Raw genomic sequence first — 16,837 nt, 5'->3', positions numbered from 1 at the left:
GATTCCTCAGACAGGACACAAAAAGCAATAACCATAAAAGAATATATTGATAAGTCGGACTCCAACAAAATGGAAAACTTCTGATATCTAAAATATATTAGTAAAATGAATAGGCAAGCCACCACGGACTGAGAAAAAATATTCACAGAACATCTATCTAACTGGTATCCAGAATATATGAAGCTCTCCTAAAACTCAATAATAAAAAATAACAGCTCCATTTTTTTTAAATGGCAAAAGATTTGAACAAGTACTTCACAAACAAAGATAAACAAATGACAAATAAGTACAGGAAAAAGTGCTCAATATCATTAGTAACCACATAAACACAAATTAAAACCACGGTAAGATATGACTATACTTTCATGAAAATAACTAAAATTAAAAACACTGATAACACACTAAATATTGCTGAGTATGTGGAACAATCACAACTCTCATACATTATTGGTGGAAGTGTAAAATGGTACCACCATTTTGAAAAAGGTGGTAAAGTTTCTTATAAAACTAGACATACATCTACCCTACGATTCAGCAATTCTATTCCCCTGAAGGGAAATGAATGTATATCTTCCCCAAAAACACTTGTGCAAAAATGTCCACAGAAGCCTCATTCATAAGTAAAACACTGGAAACAGCCCAGATGTCCATCAACAGGAGAACAGATAAACTGGAATGTTCAGGTAACGAAATACTACACAGCAATAAAAAGGAATGACCTACTGACACAGACAACAGCATGGATAAATTCCCCAAATATTATACTGTGTGAAAGAAGCCTTACACAGGAGAATACATAGTATGACTCTATTTACATGAAATTTTAGAACCGGCCAAACTAATCTATGAGGAAAAAAATCAGAGCCGAAGTTGTCTCTGGCTAGAACACAACAGCAGTTTAAATTAATCCCTATATTAAAAAAACAAATTTAAGACACAAGGTGATAGTAACATGAGTATTCTGTTGAGAAAATACTTATTAAATTATTAATAATTTGTTCATATAACTTTGATAAATAGTAGCTTACCAGTTATCAATGTATTACCTCTTGGCTCCAAACCCAACCATCATCGCATGCTCTGCAGAAATGGAGGTGAACCCATTAAACATTTTTCCTGTGCCAGCTAATTAAGCTTTATCAGTAGAGGACACTGGAGAGGCACTGCAAAAACAAAAGGCTTCTCTAACTGGTTCCACTATGCTCCTCTCAACAGGTCCATGACACGCAGTCAGCTCCCCCCAGTGCCTGGCCACTGCTGGGTGCCTCACACAATGCATAGTGGTCAGCAGCACCCAGTGGCCAACAGCTTCTTGCTGACACCTCACTCAAGCGGTTCTGTGGCAGTGCTTCCAGACAGACACCTCTCCATAAATGGTTTTCTCCAAAATTCTAGAGGGTAGATTTCCAGCAAGTCCTAGAGGGTAGATTTCCAGCATGTTCTGCCAATGTGGCACTACAATGACTTTCTCTGCCAACCAGTTAGGCATGGTCACCAGCTCCTCCAACAAGACATGGATCTCAGCCCTGAGAGGATGTCTTCCTTGAGGACTCCGTATCAGTCCTAGGGGTAGCAGCTGCTCCTATATATGCTATTCCTATATTATTCAGAGTTCTCTCTACTTCTTACCAGCCAATCCCTCATTAATCCAATCCCGTTATAGTCAGTAATTCTTTTACTTATTTATTCATTTTTAAAGACTGGCACCTGTGCTAAGAACTGTTGCCAATCTTCTTTTTTTTTTTTTCAGTAATTCTTTATATTAAACTTTACCTGTTCAAATTACTGTGTGGTTTCTGTCTCCTGAATGGAACTTGTCAGTTTTTTCAATGAGTGGAAAAGGCTAAGTAGCATAGACTGAAAATAAGAAATGTTATTCCCTACATAAAATCCACATAGCTCTGCTTTATTTACAATTCTACCAATAAAAAGTAATACAACACTGTAAAACAGCCAAGTTAACATGCTTAAGGGTCCAAGTAACCCTGCCTGGTACACTCTGCTTCGTGAAGTCATGCAAGCTTAATATTTGGCTCCCCAAGGCCAAGGTCAGCACTTCCTTTAGAGACATTCACAAAATAGCTAACCAACCACATATTTTATAATACATCTTCCCAAACACGGAAGAAACTTCTTAGCATTCATTTAATTTTCTACGCTAAAGAAATTAACTTTCATGAAGAATATCAAAAATCAAAACAGCCTATGCATGTCTTGTGCTTATTTGAAATATCTAGTGTGCTCCTTGGCTCTGATCCACACAACATCCTCCAGTTGAGCAAAGTCTTTATAAATAATTTTCAGAATACTCACCACCAAATCAAATTTGCATCCAAACAGCAACTATAAAGTCTCCAAATCAATCAAGGACCATTAAAATAGCACCTGCAAAAAAACTTTTTTAAAGTATATAATCAAATATACATTGAGTGAGACTCTGCAGAACAAATATTGTAGTGATAAGACGAACACAGTTCCTGCCCTCAGAAAAGTGAAAATGAGGATGTACATCAGGTAGAAATGAGAGGCAAATAAGCAATTTTTAAAAGTATGGTAAATGTTACAATGAAGAATGTACTATAAAAACACCAGGAGTGGTCATTAACCAAGATGGAGGATACGGGTCAGGAAAGGCTTCTTAGAGGGTATGGCATCTAAACTGAAATCTGAAAGATAACTGGAGGTAGACAGAAAGAAGGGGATAAGGAGAGTGAAGATAAAAGCATGGGCAAATGCCCAGAGGGAGGAGTGAGTCACCTGAAACATCTTGATGCCGGATGGTCAAGAGATGCAGTTAGAGATCAGTAAGAGCCAAATGATGAAGTGCCTCATCTACTAGACTCAGGAGTTGGAACCTGACCCACACTTTCCACCAGGAAGTCACTGAAGAGCTTTAAGCAAAAAAAGGGCTCAGATTTGCACTGGCCGCAGTGTAGAGTGGACTGGAGCAGGCAAGACTACAACAGCCAAATGAAATTATTCCCAAACAGTTTTGAAAAACTAAAACACGCCATAAGTTAACCACTGACAAGCTTCCCCTTTATCTGATCCTCTATGACGTAGGGAGAGTAGGTATCATCAACTCAATATTACAAGCAAAGAAGTATACAGAGAAGTCAGCTGACTCGCCTAAGTAAGGTTCCACAGCTAGAAAGTATGTAAAACACCAGCATTCACTTTCCTTGCTTTGTTCCTAGGAAAGCCCCAAGATCTATCTTTTCAGTCTAGTCTGGGGAGGCAGGTATCACTTGGTGCAGGGTTGAGTAAGGTTAGCACTCTCAGCAATACAACTGTAGGTTCATTTGCTCAACAAGTTTAGTGTCTCTACAAAATGATGTGGGAACCCCAAACCTTTCAGACACTAGAGACAACACTCCTTCCCTGCCTTTTCACACTGCAGAGAGCAAGGCCACAGGGCGTGAAGAAGAGAGACTGAATGGTCAGGATACCAAGAGTTTCAGAACCATGGCCTTAAGAAAATCACTTATTCTCTGCAATTTTAGTCATCACCTAGAAACTGAATACAATAATTGTCAAAGTCCCCACATTCTAAAAAATGTCTAAGATTCTGTAACTATCCCACCTGAAAAAAGCATAGTATCCTGGAAACCTTCACATGATAGTTCCAATGTTTTCAAGGGTGGTAATATAATCTTGGAGGGTTTCAAATTCCCGGGGAAACACACTGAGTGCTGACAAACAGCATCAATGTCCATGGTCAGGAGAAAACTTTCTGAGAAGAGCATTTGAAAATGTTTCCTTCAGCAATAAATAACAGAAAAAAATACAACATCTAACTTCAGTAGCAGTTACTTGCGTTATAAAATTAATTTATTAGTTTTAATCTCCCACCCTCTCCCACTCTCTGCCCTGGCAGAGAAGCAAACTTGTTGGCATCACTTCAACTACCAAGACAATTTTATAGTTTAGATGCAAAGCCTCTGTGGAGCTCCACTGACAAGATTTGTTAAGACACAATGCGTATTTTTTAAAAGGAAAAACTGAAGTAACAGTACACAAAAACAAAATAACTGACATGGGAAGAAAGTACCACAGCAAAGCAAGGCTGTCAGTATACCATGGCCACTCACATGTTCTTCAGTAGACACAGCAATTACGGCTGCAGAGAACAAAGGGTACAGTTACCAAAGGGCTCCAAGACAAGCAGAGAGGAGAAACAAAGTCCCCTGGCTGGCTTTTATCGCTTATTAGTCAAATGAAGAAGTGCAGAACCAATCATCTGAACTTTTTTCTTCTTTTTTTTTTGAGAAGATTAGGCCTGAGCTAACTACTGCCAATCCTCTTCTTTTTGCTGAGGAAGACTGGCCCTGAGCTAACATCCGTGCCCATCTCCCTCTACTTTATACGTGGGAGGCCTACCACAGCCTGGCTTTTGCCAAGCAGTGCCATGTCTGCACCTGGGATCCAAACCACCGAACCCCAGGCCACCAAGAAGCGGAATGTGAGAACTTAACCGCTGTGCCACCGGGCTGGCCCCTGAACTTTTTTCTAATGAAGGATTTATCTTAATCTTAGGTCATATGAGGACTAGAAACCTAAACAGCTCTGTTCAATGGGTATGATCCAATTACCGTCTTATACTTGAAAAGATAAAATCCTTAAAGGAAAGTTGGTTTTAATTTGTTTTTATCACCTCTAAGTGCTTGTACCTAAAAGCAACTCATGATACTGTAGAAGTATTTTCTCATTCACCCTCATATTCTTGATAAGGATTTTTAGCATCCAGAAGTTTTACAAATAGCTCCAAGATGTAGACCTTCAGCAGTCCACAAGGGCTAGTATTTCAAGAAGGGCCACAAAAGGGGCCGGCCCTGGGGCCAAGCAGTTAAGTTCGCATGCTCCATTTTGGTGGCCGAGGGTTTCAGCGGTTCAGATCCTGGGCGTGGACATGGCACCGCTCATTAAGCCATGCTGAGCCGTCATCCCACATAGTACAACTAGAAGGATCTACAACTAGAATATACAACTAGGGGCCGGCTCCGTGGCTGAGTGGTTAAGTTCACGCGCTCCGCTGCGGTGGCCCAGGGTTCGGATCCTGGGCGCGGACATGGCACCATTCATCAGGCCACGTTGAGGCAGCGTCCCACATCCCACAACTAGAAGGACCTGCAACTAAGATATACAACTATGTACCGAGGGGGGGGTTGGGAAATAAAGCAGAAAAAAAAAAAAAAGATTGGCAACAATTGTTAGCCCAGGTGCCAATCCTTAAAAAAAAAAAAGGAAGATTGGCAACAGTCGTTAGCCTAGGTGCCAATCTTTAGGGGAAAAAAAAAGAATATACAACTAGGTATTGGGGGGCTTTGCGGAGAAGGAGGAGGAAAAACAAAAAAGCCCACAATACAGCAATAAGGCTTGCTCAACAGCACAGATTACATTTTCCCAGGTAAACGATTACCTACCCACAGCCCAGTTTCTCAGGTAATACATCAGGGTGCAAAGCTATTTAAGAGGAAAGGAAAAGTTGTCAACATTGAAAAGATGAGAAAACTAAAGCACAGAGAAGTTGAGTAGATGAAAGCTAAAGTAAAAGAAAGGAAAAAGCTCTATCTGGGCCACTTCATAATAGGTTCTGAATCTAAACATCTACGTAAATTTACGACAAATATGAAAGGCCATGTTACTCTTCTTTATCTTTTTTTTTTAAAGACTGGCACCCGAGAATTATGTTAAGTGAAATAAGCCAGCTAGAAAAGGATAATCTGTGTATGACACCACTCATATGAGGAATTTTAAAATGTGGACTAAGAACAGTTTAGTGGATACCAGGGGAAAGGTGGGGTGGGGGGTGGGCACAAAGGGTGAAGTGGTCCACCTACAACATGAATGACAAACATTAATGTACAACTGAAATTTCACAAGACTGTAACCTATCATTAACTCAATAAAAAAATAAAAATAAAGACTGGCATCAGAGCTAACAACTGTTGCCAATCTTTTTTTTTTTCTGCTTTTTCTCCCCAAATGCCCCCAATACATAGTTGTATATTTTAGTTGTGGGTCCTTCTAGTTGTGGCACGTGGCACGCCACCTCAGAGTGACCTGACGAACAGTGCCATGTCCATGCCGAGGATCCAAACTGGCGAAACCCTGGGGCGCTGAAGCTGTGTGCATGAACTTAACCACTTGGCCACAGGGCCGGCCCCTCTTCCTCTTCCTCCTCCTCTTCTCCTCCTCCTCCTACCCAAAGCCCCCCAGTACATAGTTGTATATTCTAGTTGCAGGTGCTTCTGGTTATGCTATTTGGGACACCACCTCAGCATGGCCTGATGAGCGGTGCCACGTCCACGTCCAGGATCCGAACCAGTGAAACCCTGGGGTGCCAAAGCGGAGAGCACGAACTTAACCACCTGGCCATGGGGCTGGCCCCTCTTTAAAAAGAGCTTTTCATTCAAAGGAAAACATAAGCATCGAAGTCTATTTTGTACAAAAAAACAAATTATTACATGGAGGTTTATAGTAGATTTTTCAAAACTGCCAAAGCTTGGAAGTAATCAAGATGTCCTACATTAGATGAGTGGATATATGAACTGGTACATCCAGACAATGGATTATTCAGCACTAAAAAGAAAAAGAGCTATCAAGCTCTATAAAGACATGGAGAAACCTTAAATGCATATTATTAAGTGAAAGACACCAATCTAAAAAGGCTACATACTGTATAATTATGGGGGAGAGGGAGGGATGATGAATAGAAGTGCAGAGGATTTTTAGGACAGTGAAACTATCCTGTATGATACTGTAACAGTGGATACATGTCATTACACATTTGTCAAAAGCCACAGAGTATACAACATCAAGAGTGAACCCTAATACAAACTACAGACTTTGGGTGATAATAATGTGTCAATGCAGGTTCATTAACTATAACAAATGTACCACTCTGGTGTGGGATGTTGAAAATGGGAGAGGCTGTGTATGTGTGAGAGCAAGGGGTATATGAGAAATCTCTGTACTTTCCATTCAACTTTGCTATAAGCCTAAAACTGCTCTAAAAATAGTCTGTTTTTTAAAAAGCCAAATTATTTAAAGGTTCTAATTTTTTATCTGGGTGGTTGTTAGACATGTATACATGTATAAAAAAATCATCAGATTTTGTGCACTTTATATGTATTTTATACTTCAAGGAGTTTAAAAACAAAACAAATTTAACAGGGCAAACTAATCATTTGAGGGGAAAAAAAATCTGTGCTTAAGCTAACACTGGAAGGCAGAACCTTTCGTGACAAGGCATGGGCACTGTTGTGTGAGCACTGATACTCCCTGGCTGGGTGGACTAAACATCTTATTCTCAGCTTTCTCAAATATAAAATGAATGTACTACAACTTGTCTCATAGGGCTGTTGAAAAAGAAATTCCTTGTCTTGTCCACTTAGTTATTCAAAAGAAAAACATGCAGACTGGGAAATAAAGATTCCAATCAAGTCAGAGGACTATTACAGATTGGTCTCTCTGCCAATAAACTATAAAAAATATGGTAAACTATAAATAAAACAGCTTACAAAACACTTAAAATTTTTTAATAAAAATGCCCTCTAAAGCAGCAATATTTAAAGAGTAATTTTCTCACTTCGACCAACTTCCACATGATAGTTTCATTCATCTTAAATCCCCACCTTACCTTCCACCCAGGAAATATCATTTTAGCAGCTCCATAAGAATCTATTTAATTCTTTGTTTTATTTTTAAAGATTGGCACCTGAGCTAACAACAGTTGCCAATCTTCTTTTTTTTTCTTGCTTTTTTCTCCCCAAATCCCCCCAGCACATAGTTGTCTATTTTTTTAGTTGTGGGTCCTCCTAGTTGTGGCATGTGGGACACCACATCAACATGGCCTGACGAGTGGTGCCATGTCCATGGCCAGGATCCAAACCTGCAAAACTCTGGGCCGTTGAAGCAGAGGGCGCAAACTTAACCACTCAGCCACGGGGCCGGCCACCTATTTAATTCTTTAAGACATTTGGGAAGCTTTAAAAGAGGATCCTGATAACCAAGTTCTTGGCTACGAAGAAACTAGTCGCTTCTGAACACTGGCCCAAGAAGTCAATGGTGAAACAGAATGCAATATGTCAAACAGAGCTATGAATAGGCAAAGTATGAAAATGACTTTTAATGAGAGGGAGGATTTAAGGGATGAAAAGTCATCATCAAAGCCCTGCTTGCCACTCCCAGAAATTAAAATCTAGAACACTTAGCTAGGACCCTCTGTTGGTACTAGTTTTCAAATATCATACATGGAAGATCATCAGACAAGAAAGCCTGAAGCTTTAAAAAGTTAAATGTGAATTAAAGTTAATTCACATTACTTTTTAAAGTAGTGAAATATGTGCCACATGACCAACAGTCTAAAGAGGTAGTATCTACTGTGGTAACTGGGCCTGAACACTTACAAAGGTACAAACTACCAAGGCCAGGCTCCAGAGAGAAATGAAGGATGAATTTTGTTGAACCCCGTGGATGACCAAGAAGCCTCCCAGCCTGCATCAATCAACAGAAATCCAGAAACACGACAAGTACTGAAGTAAGTTCTAAAGCAAATAGAACCCCTCAATCTAGAAGCCTGTGTGTACTTGCAACAGTTCCTGGTTATTTCAACTTCTCACCTCAATGGAGTAACCACTAGTTCTTAATTCAGTTCAGGTAGATCTGGAAATCTGGTAAAAATGTTAAATGAAGCTTCAAGCTGAGGATTATCAGAGAGGAATAACCACAAAATTGGGCCCAGAGCCCACAGGAGTGCTCTTCAACTTTTCCTGAAACAGTGTCCCCCTGATGCAGTCTGAGTCAGAGCAATTCTACCGCTGGATATATTTTTTTTTGGAAGATTAGCCCTGAGCTAACTACTGCCAATCCTCTTCTTTTTGCTGAGGAAGACTGGCCCTGAGCTAACATCCATGCCCATCTTCCTCTACTTTATACGTGGGACGCCTACCACAACATGGCTTTTGCCAAGCGGTGCCATGTCCGCACTCAGGATCTGAACCGGCGAACCCCATGCCGCCAAGAAGCGGAACGTGCGAACCACTGCACCAGTGGACCAGCCCCTACTGCTGGACATTTATTGAAGAGAAATGAAAACATATACATACACAAAGACTTACGTGAGAACATTTATTGTATCTTTATTCATAACAGCCAAAAATTAGAAAGAACTCAAATGCCCATCAGCAAATGGTATAGTCATAAAAAGGAATACTACTCAACAATAAAAAGGAACACAACAAAATCGATGAGCCTTGAAATCGTCATACAGAGCAAGAGAAGCCAGATACGAAAGCCTATATAGTCAATTTTCGTTATTTACAGTGGTTATGTTCTATAGTCACCACCAACACCAAGTTAGCAAATACCGAGCAACTACTCCTGCGGAAACATAGGTTAAGTTTCTGTGAGCCTCCACAAAATTTTTGTCAGCCAATCAATACATAACCTTCTAGAGCTACATACATACAATATACCATCTCTTATGTATGTTTCTATTTAAAGACTTTATTTAATATACATACATTGTGGACTCATTAATGCTGAACTCTCAGCCAACAGCATTATAACTCATGCCTGAACAAAACTTATCTAACAAATAGATTTTCTTCGTAAGGCATAACATCACCTTCTTCTGCCTTAGGAAGATCAGACAGCACTTCAGCACTATGCTTGGAAGCCATTTAAGCAGCGAAATCACTAAGAAAAAACATAAAAATATGAAAAACTATGGCACTAGATAGACCACAAAAAGGACACTTGTTTACAGCAGGCGAGCTGAAACAAGAAGGCTGAGTTGCCTTCTTCCACTTCAGCTGAGAACGTGCACACCAGGCAATTCAAATTTTTTGCCATTTCTGGTCTGCAAAGGGTTTTCTTTGGCCAGTGAAGCAGCTCAAATTTTAATTCATTGCCAAATTTAAAAGTCAAGAAATTTCACATAAAAATACAGATTTCTGGTTTTCTTTCCAAAAAAGAAAAAAATCATAAGATCTAGTAACACAACAACTGGCTGGAACTGAGCAACAGTGACCCTTTAGGGTCTGTGTTAACTAGTTAACCCTAGACCCTACCACTCCCTACTGCCCTACAACCTGCTTCCCTAATTTACTACTAACTGGTCCCTGACGTAAATGCATCATTTACTAACCCAGATGTTTATAATATATTGCTGACTGCAAAAAGGTAGAAATCAGGATGTATAGCATACTCTCATTTTTGTAAAAGTTGTAAGAGACAGGGAAAAAATGTCTGGTTATACACTAAAACACTAACAGTGAAGTTATGGATGATCCTTTATTTTTATTTCTTGTTCCTTATATATTAGCTTTTTTTAAACTAGTGAATATACATTACTTATCTGTAACTTTGAGATATAATTCATACATCATACAATTCATTCATTTAAAGTGCACAATTCAATGGTTTTTAATATATTTGCAGATATGTACAACCATCACTACAATTTTAGAACATATTCATCACCTCAAAAAGAAATCCCATATCCTTTAGTTATCATTCCTCTACCCTCTCATACACTTCCAAGTCCTAAGCAACCACTAATCTACTTCCTGTCTCTACGTATTTGCCTATTCTGGACATTTCACATAAATGGAATTATATAATATATGATCTTTTGTGTCTGGCTTCTTTCACTTAGCAAAATGTTTTCAAGGCTCATCTATGTTATAGTATGCATCAGTACTTCATTTCTTTTTATTGCTAAATAATATTCCACTGTATGTATACACATTTTATTTATCCATTATCAGTTGATAGACATCTGAGTTGTTTCCCCTTTTGGCTATTATAAATAATGCTGCTATAAATATCATCTACAAGTTTTTGTGTGGACATGTTTTCATGTCTCTTGGGTAGATAACTAGGAGTAGGACTGCTGGATTCTATAGTACCCTATGTTTAACCATGTAAAGAACTGCCAGACTGTTTTCCAAAGTAGCTGTAACACTTTACATTCTCACCACCCCTGTATGAGGGCTCTGATTTCTCCACATCCTCACAACACTTATCATTATCTGTCTTTTTGATTATGGAGTAAGTCATTTATAAATGTTCATCCGATCATAATACACCCAGATTTTTATGGACTTCAATGTGTTCTTATTCACTGACATCAAATTTTACACTTGACAAGAGTCCAGTCCTAGACCTGCTCCCCTGGTCTACCTACCATCTGTAAATGAAGGGACAGGAATAAATGAGCTAAACCCACAAATAAAACTTTTACATAAGAGATCAGCAGCAGATTTTCTAAGCACTCAACAAAACAAAGTTCCTAACAGGGATCCAGCACTCAAGTGAACATGTGTTGCCATCAAAACTCATTTGTAATGCCTCCTACATAAATGCAACTTCAAACCACAGCAGCAAACAGAAGTCTTGATCTAACATCTTTTTACTTGTAAAAGAACCAAGATGTCTTAGGTTTTCCCACCCAGAATCTATTGCTCAAATCCTGCTATAGTAGGGGAAGGGAAACGAATCTGATTTAAAATCAGGACAAAACACAGATCCACTGGGACAAATACACAAAATGCCTGACTGCTCCCTTGCTCCAAGCCAGAGACAGCGTGCACTGTGCAACCTATCCCCAGCTCTGCCCATCACTGCTACTTATAGTCTCTGGGCAGCACTGGGAGGAGGGCAAGCAGCAAATACTACTGCCATGTTTACAGCAGCCCATGATGGCAGTGAGACCAAGACCCAAACAAGAAGAGGGTCCAAGAATCTCAACACCTGGCGCTATGCTCACCCAACACATTTTCCAAGAGTCAAAACTGGCATCTTAGGGGCTGGCCCAGTGGCGCAGTGGTTAAGTTTGCATGTTCCGCTTCAGCAGCCCAGGGTTCGCCGGTTCAGATCCCGGGTGCAGACATGGCACTGCTTGGCAAGCCATGCTGTGGCAGGCGTCCCACATATAAAGTAGAGGAAGATGGGCATGGATCTTAGCTCAGGGCCAGTCTTCCTCAGCAAAAAAAAAAGAGGAAGATTGGCAGCAACATTAGTTCAGGGCTAATCATCCTCAAAAAAAAAAAAAAACTGGCATCTTAGCCAGGAAGGGGGTGGGCCACACAGCCTCTTCTGAAATGTAGAATTACTTTCTGTTTTCAGGCCTCAGTTCTGCACTCAGAACAAGTTCTCCAGCACTGAAGACAGGCCTCCATAAGGTGCTAGAGTCAACACATGCAAGTACTTCAGGCAGGGTAGGAGGTGGAATCCATGGCCACCAAATCCCCTTTCTACTTGTCCCTTCCCTCCATTTCCCTGTTTAATTACAGAGAGTGTTTCTAACTCACGCATTTTTGTAAACATTTATTCCTCATCTACTACACACAGGTACAAGAAGACACAAAAATATAGTCTCTGTAGGAAAGAGGTTAGGTCTTATGAAAGGAAACAAAAAATTATTCTTAAGTGAGCAAATACTATTTTGTTTTTTATTTAAGGGCAATAATGCTACTACAGTTCAGAGGGAGTGAAGCATCCCCAGGTGCTGGAATGTTTGGGGAGTGTTTCATAAAGAAGGTAGGAAAGACGAGAGCTGGACTCTGGAGAAAAGAGAAGTGGAGCTGAAGGAAAAGGGTATCTCAAAGAGGGGCAAATGCCAGTGGATTCAACTGGCAAGAGGATCTGAGTAGGGATATATCGTGTATGGAATATTTAGCAAACCATTTGGTTAGCCCTGGAAAGGTGGGCTGGGGCCAGCTGGGCAGCAGTACCTTCAATGCCACATTAGGACTCAGATCTCATCCCATAAGCCTGCAGTAGTTTCTAACTTCACTGTAGGATCTCCAGAGTCTGTGAAGTGTGTCTGTTGCTCACAACAGTTAAAAGTGCTGACATTTAGGGGCCGGCCTGGTGGCGCAGTGGTTAAGTGCACACATTCTGCTTCAGCGGCCCGGGGTTTGACGGTTCGGATCCCGGGTGTGGACATGGCACGGCTTGGCACGCCACTATGTGGTAGGCGTCCCACATATAAAGTAGAGGAAGATGGGCACAGATGTGAGCTCAGGGCCAGTCTTCCTCAGCAAAAAGAGGAGGATTGGCAGCAGTTAGCTCAGGACTAATCTTTCTCAAAAAAAATAAAAAAATGAAAAGTGTTGACATTTACAGGTGAACTACATAAAGACAAAGAAGTTTAAGTGGATAAAGTGGATGGTCTGCCATTGTAACATCTTACTCATTTGCGGTTAAAAATGCCCAGCACAGAAGTACTGCTATTAGCTACTGCTGGATAATACCATGCTGAATTAAGCATCATCTACTCCTCATAAATATTCATGAGGTAGTAAAAGCATTAAACAAAGGCAATAAAAGTTCTCGGGTATTCTATCATCTCCTTTGGGCAGCGGTTCTAACATAGGATTAGACTGTGGATGTACTTTAATGAGCCCTTGAACCACCTAAAAGTGTACGCAAAAGTTAGTGTTGTGAACTTGACTAAGGAGACAATCTGTCTCTTTCCACATCTCACAGAGGTCTGATATCCTAAACAGGCTAGGAGCCTAACTTAGGGTTATTTTAACAGAAACCAGCAAGAATTTAACCCTGTAGCTGCCTTACCTTTCTAAAGGAAGCATTAATCAAACAGGGGTTGGAGGGTTAGCTTGGGGCAATTTTGAGAAGCTCCTAATATTTAAGTATATCCCTCCTTTCTCGTCAAGAACTGCCCAAGGAACTGGTCTCACCAAGGTCAAAACTCTTTGAAGATTCAAAAACTGGCCTGAGAGAGGGCAATGAAATAAATAACTCAAGACTACCCAACTGCTGCCTCTTCTCACACCTAAGGCAAACAGCGACATGCCCCCAGCTTCCTCTGGTTTCAGCATCTGTTCTCCAAAACGATCTCCTAATCAAGGAGGTGGTTTCCCTCAAAACCAAATATTCTGAGGTGACAAGGTCCGACACAAGTGCACAAAGTATTGTCACTTGACTTTTTAGTCGTCTCATGAAGGCTTTTTGCGTGACCTCATACAAGGAGTCTGTGACGAGAAGCCAAAGGACCAAAGGGAAAGAGAAATGTGTTTTGGAGCATTCAGAACTCTTCCTAGGACCTGCACACCTTGCCCAGGGTCTCTAACCCTCCCACCCTTGCAGGAAAGGAGCCTTACTGGTCTGTTTTAATTGGACAAGATACATTTAGTCTGTTAAAAGCTAATTTGGCAGTTTCATACCATCCACAACGACAAAAAGAAGTTTCATTTCTTTTTCTGATTCTAACAAACTCCTGGATTTCCTTTGTCTCCTGATTAAACTGGCAGAATCTCTCTTTAGAAGCTAAAAGCAACCAAGTCATCACCATAATATTCACTTTCTCCTACAGCAAAAAGAGGAAGACCTTACCACAACTCCAAAAAGTGGTGGTAGAGAACCAAAGAAATTCTGTTCCAAAATAAAATTCGAGCATCATGGACATTTAACCAAGACCTTCAGGAAGAAGCAAACGGTGGGCTCCGAGGAGCACAGAACGCAGGCGCCGGGCAGAGGGCTTTCTCCCTGCTAGAATCAGAGGGCAGTGACACTGGCCGGCCTGGTTCGCGGGGGCTCCTGCCTGTTTCGTCTAGTCTTAGTCTCAAGCGGTCTGAAAATCACTCGCAGGGGCGACATCTAAGAAAAAGGTACGTTTATTTCTTACCCGGGAGGAACACAACGACCCGGAGAGCATCTGGCTGGCATTGAACACGTGTCAGCGCTGCGGGTCAGCGTAGCCCAGGGCTTCGGTCCTGTATCCCCCTACCCGGCAGGCCGGCCCTCTGGCGCGGGGCTCTCAGACCTCCACCCCAAGGCAGTCTCCTGGCCTCGGGGACAGCATCCCGGAGGCTCCACCGGCGGCCGATGAGGACTCGCGAGCGACGCTCTGACGACACCCTGGCCCTGCGCGCGCCCGCTCCAACCCCGCGCCCGCCGTCGGCCGCCCCGCCGCCGTGAGGCCGGTCTTTCGGCCCGACTCCTGTCACTCACCGGCCCGGGCAGCGGGCGCCCACGGCTCCCCAGGGGAGCTGGGCCCCGCGGGCCTCCTGGTTTCGGCCCGCCCCCTGGCAGGCAGCGCTGGTGGCTGAGCCCCGCAACAGCGGCCCCGCACCGGCCGCTCGGTCCAGCTCCCGGCGCTGCCCACTGGGTACGGATCAACAACAAGATGGCGGCCAGCCGAGGGGGCGGAGGCCAGGCGTCATAGTAACCAGGACGGCAAAGGACCCGCCCCCAGCTGAGGATATCTCCAATTAACAGCCTCTTCGCCCACCGCCCCCGGGAGTGCTTCCTGCTGACAGGTCGGCCTGCCTGTCAGTCAGAGCCGGCCTCTCACAGCCAATGCCGAACGCCTCAGCACGTGACTGTGACGGCACGGGTTGGCGCATGCGCATCGTTCCCGGAGCTGCTAGAGGCAAAGCTTTTGCTGCTGAGTCCGAGACCGTAGCGCCCTTGTTCTGTCTGCAAGCCCTGCGCGCCTGCGGAGCCGACAGCGTCTTCTCACACAGGCGCTCACACTTAGGGCATGTCTTCTGTGTACTATTTGCTTTTTTTGTCACCCACCCTGAAGGGAAGGGATTGTTGTCCCCTGTTCACTGATGAGGAAACTGAGGCCGAGCCAAGGTCACGCCACCTCTGGGAGTGGAGGCACTGGATCTTGTACCTTCTCCTGCTGCCTCCGCAGTATAATTCCCTCTTCCTAGCGTCTTCACCATCTTTGCCGGTCATCACTCCAAGGTGCAGCCATTTTGCTGCCCCGAGCAGTCCCTGGAGGCTTGCCCACGTTTGTCCTTCTGCCCGGAGTTTAGTCCCCAGAACAAGCTCTGGCACACAGCGGGTATTCTGTCTTCCTGCCCTAGAGCATCTTGTCTTGAGTCCCTGTGACAACATCTTTTACCCTGGGCTGTCATGATCTGCCTACAAGGCCGACTATGAGTCCTGAAAACACGGTTAATTATCTTGGTCCCCAGTACAGAGCACCTTAACCCTGGGGTTGGCTTCAGAGTTAGGAGCCTAGATAGTCACACAGCCTGGACCCACATCAAGTGCCCAGACTAGCTAGCTCTGTGACTTTTGAGCCTTGGTTGGCCCATATGTAAAATGAGGAACAACAGTCGAGCCCTTAGAGCAGGGTAAGTACTCAGGAAAAGTCCACCTGCAACCATTTCCAGCAACACGTTGCTGTCCCTTAGGCCAGGTCTGACACCCACACTTTATTGGAAGCACTGTGAGCTGTCCCTGAGGCCAGCTCTGACACCCTCACTTTATTGGAAGCACTGTGAAACATGTCTTTCCCACAGAAGGCACTCAGCTTCTTCCACTACCTGGGACACTATAGCTCAGGAAGAGAGGTCCTCCAGTGCCCCAAGAGGGTTCAGGCCCACAGACTTGGTAGAGAGGAGAAGATTGAGAGAACTTGGGGATACCACAGTAAAGGTAGCCACCACACAGACAGGTCCTCTTGGAGAGCTGGGAGTAACCTGAGACCTGGTGCCAGGCTGGGCATGGGTAGTGGGCTAGCACTGCACCCAACAGAACCTGCCCTGCTACAGGTTACTGTAGGCTACCTGGTCATGTGCAACAGCTCAGCTCAGCACAAGGAGCACCGAGGGCCGAGGAACTAGAAGAAACAAATCAGGAAAAAATGGGAACAGCCCCTCAGAAGGGGGCTATCATCAAGCCCTCCATGGCCATCCATGCCACAGAGTCCTCAAGTCTGCATCAACCCTCACCTCAGTGCAAAAGCTCCAGATCCTTCCCAAGAAAACCACATACAATCAGGAAAATGCCCTGGAGGTTGGTGGGGCCCTCGAACAGCAACAATGTCCTCCTCTCAGTGGGAAAA

General features: G+C 43.0%; 1 protein-coding gene across 3 annotated transcripts in view; it reads right to left on the bottom strand.

The window, feature by feature from the left end:
* The window catches only part of IP6K1 (inositol hexakisphosphate kinase 1), a 72,334-nt gene extending 56,999 nt beyond the window's left edge, over positions 1–15,335 (bottom strand). The window contains exon 1 of one of the 3 annotated variants that reach the window (XM_001497160.7): positions 14,986–15,335. The gene's annotated coding sequence lies outside the window, so the exon portion shown is untranslated. Of the gene's footprint in view, positions 1–14,659 lie in introns of all 3 variants that reach the window. The other 2 variants (XM_005600655.4, XM_070237599.1) reach the window with 2 other exon arrangements.
* Positions 15,336–16,837: the final 1,502 nt, after the last annotated feature.

Source organism: Equus caballus, chromosome 16 (assembly GCF_041296265.1).
Source record: "Equus caballus isolate H_3958 breed thoroughbred chromosome 16, TB-T2T, whole genome shotgun sequence".
Classification (NCBI taxonomy): Eukaryota; Metazoa; Chordata; class Mammalia; order Perissodactyla; family Equidae; genus Equus; species Equus caballus.
Note: the sequence above shows the minus strand (reverse complement) of the source record. Positions and strands in the feature narration are given on the sequence as shown.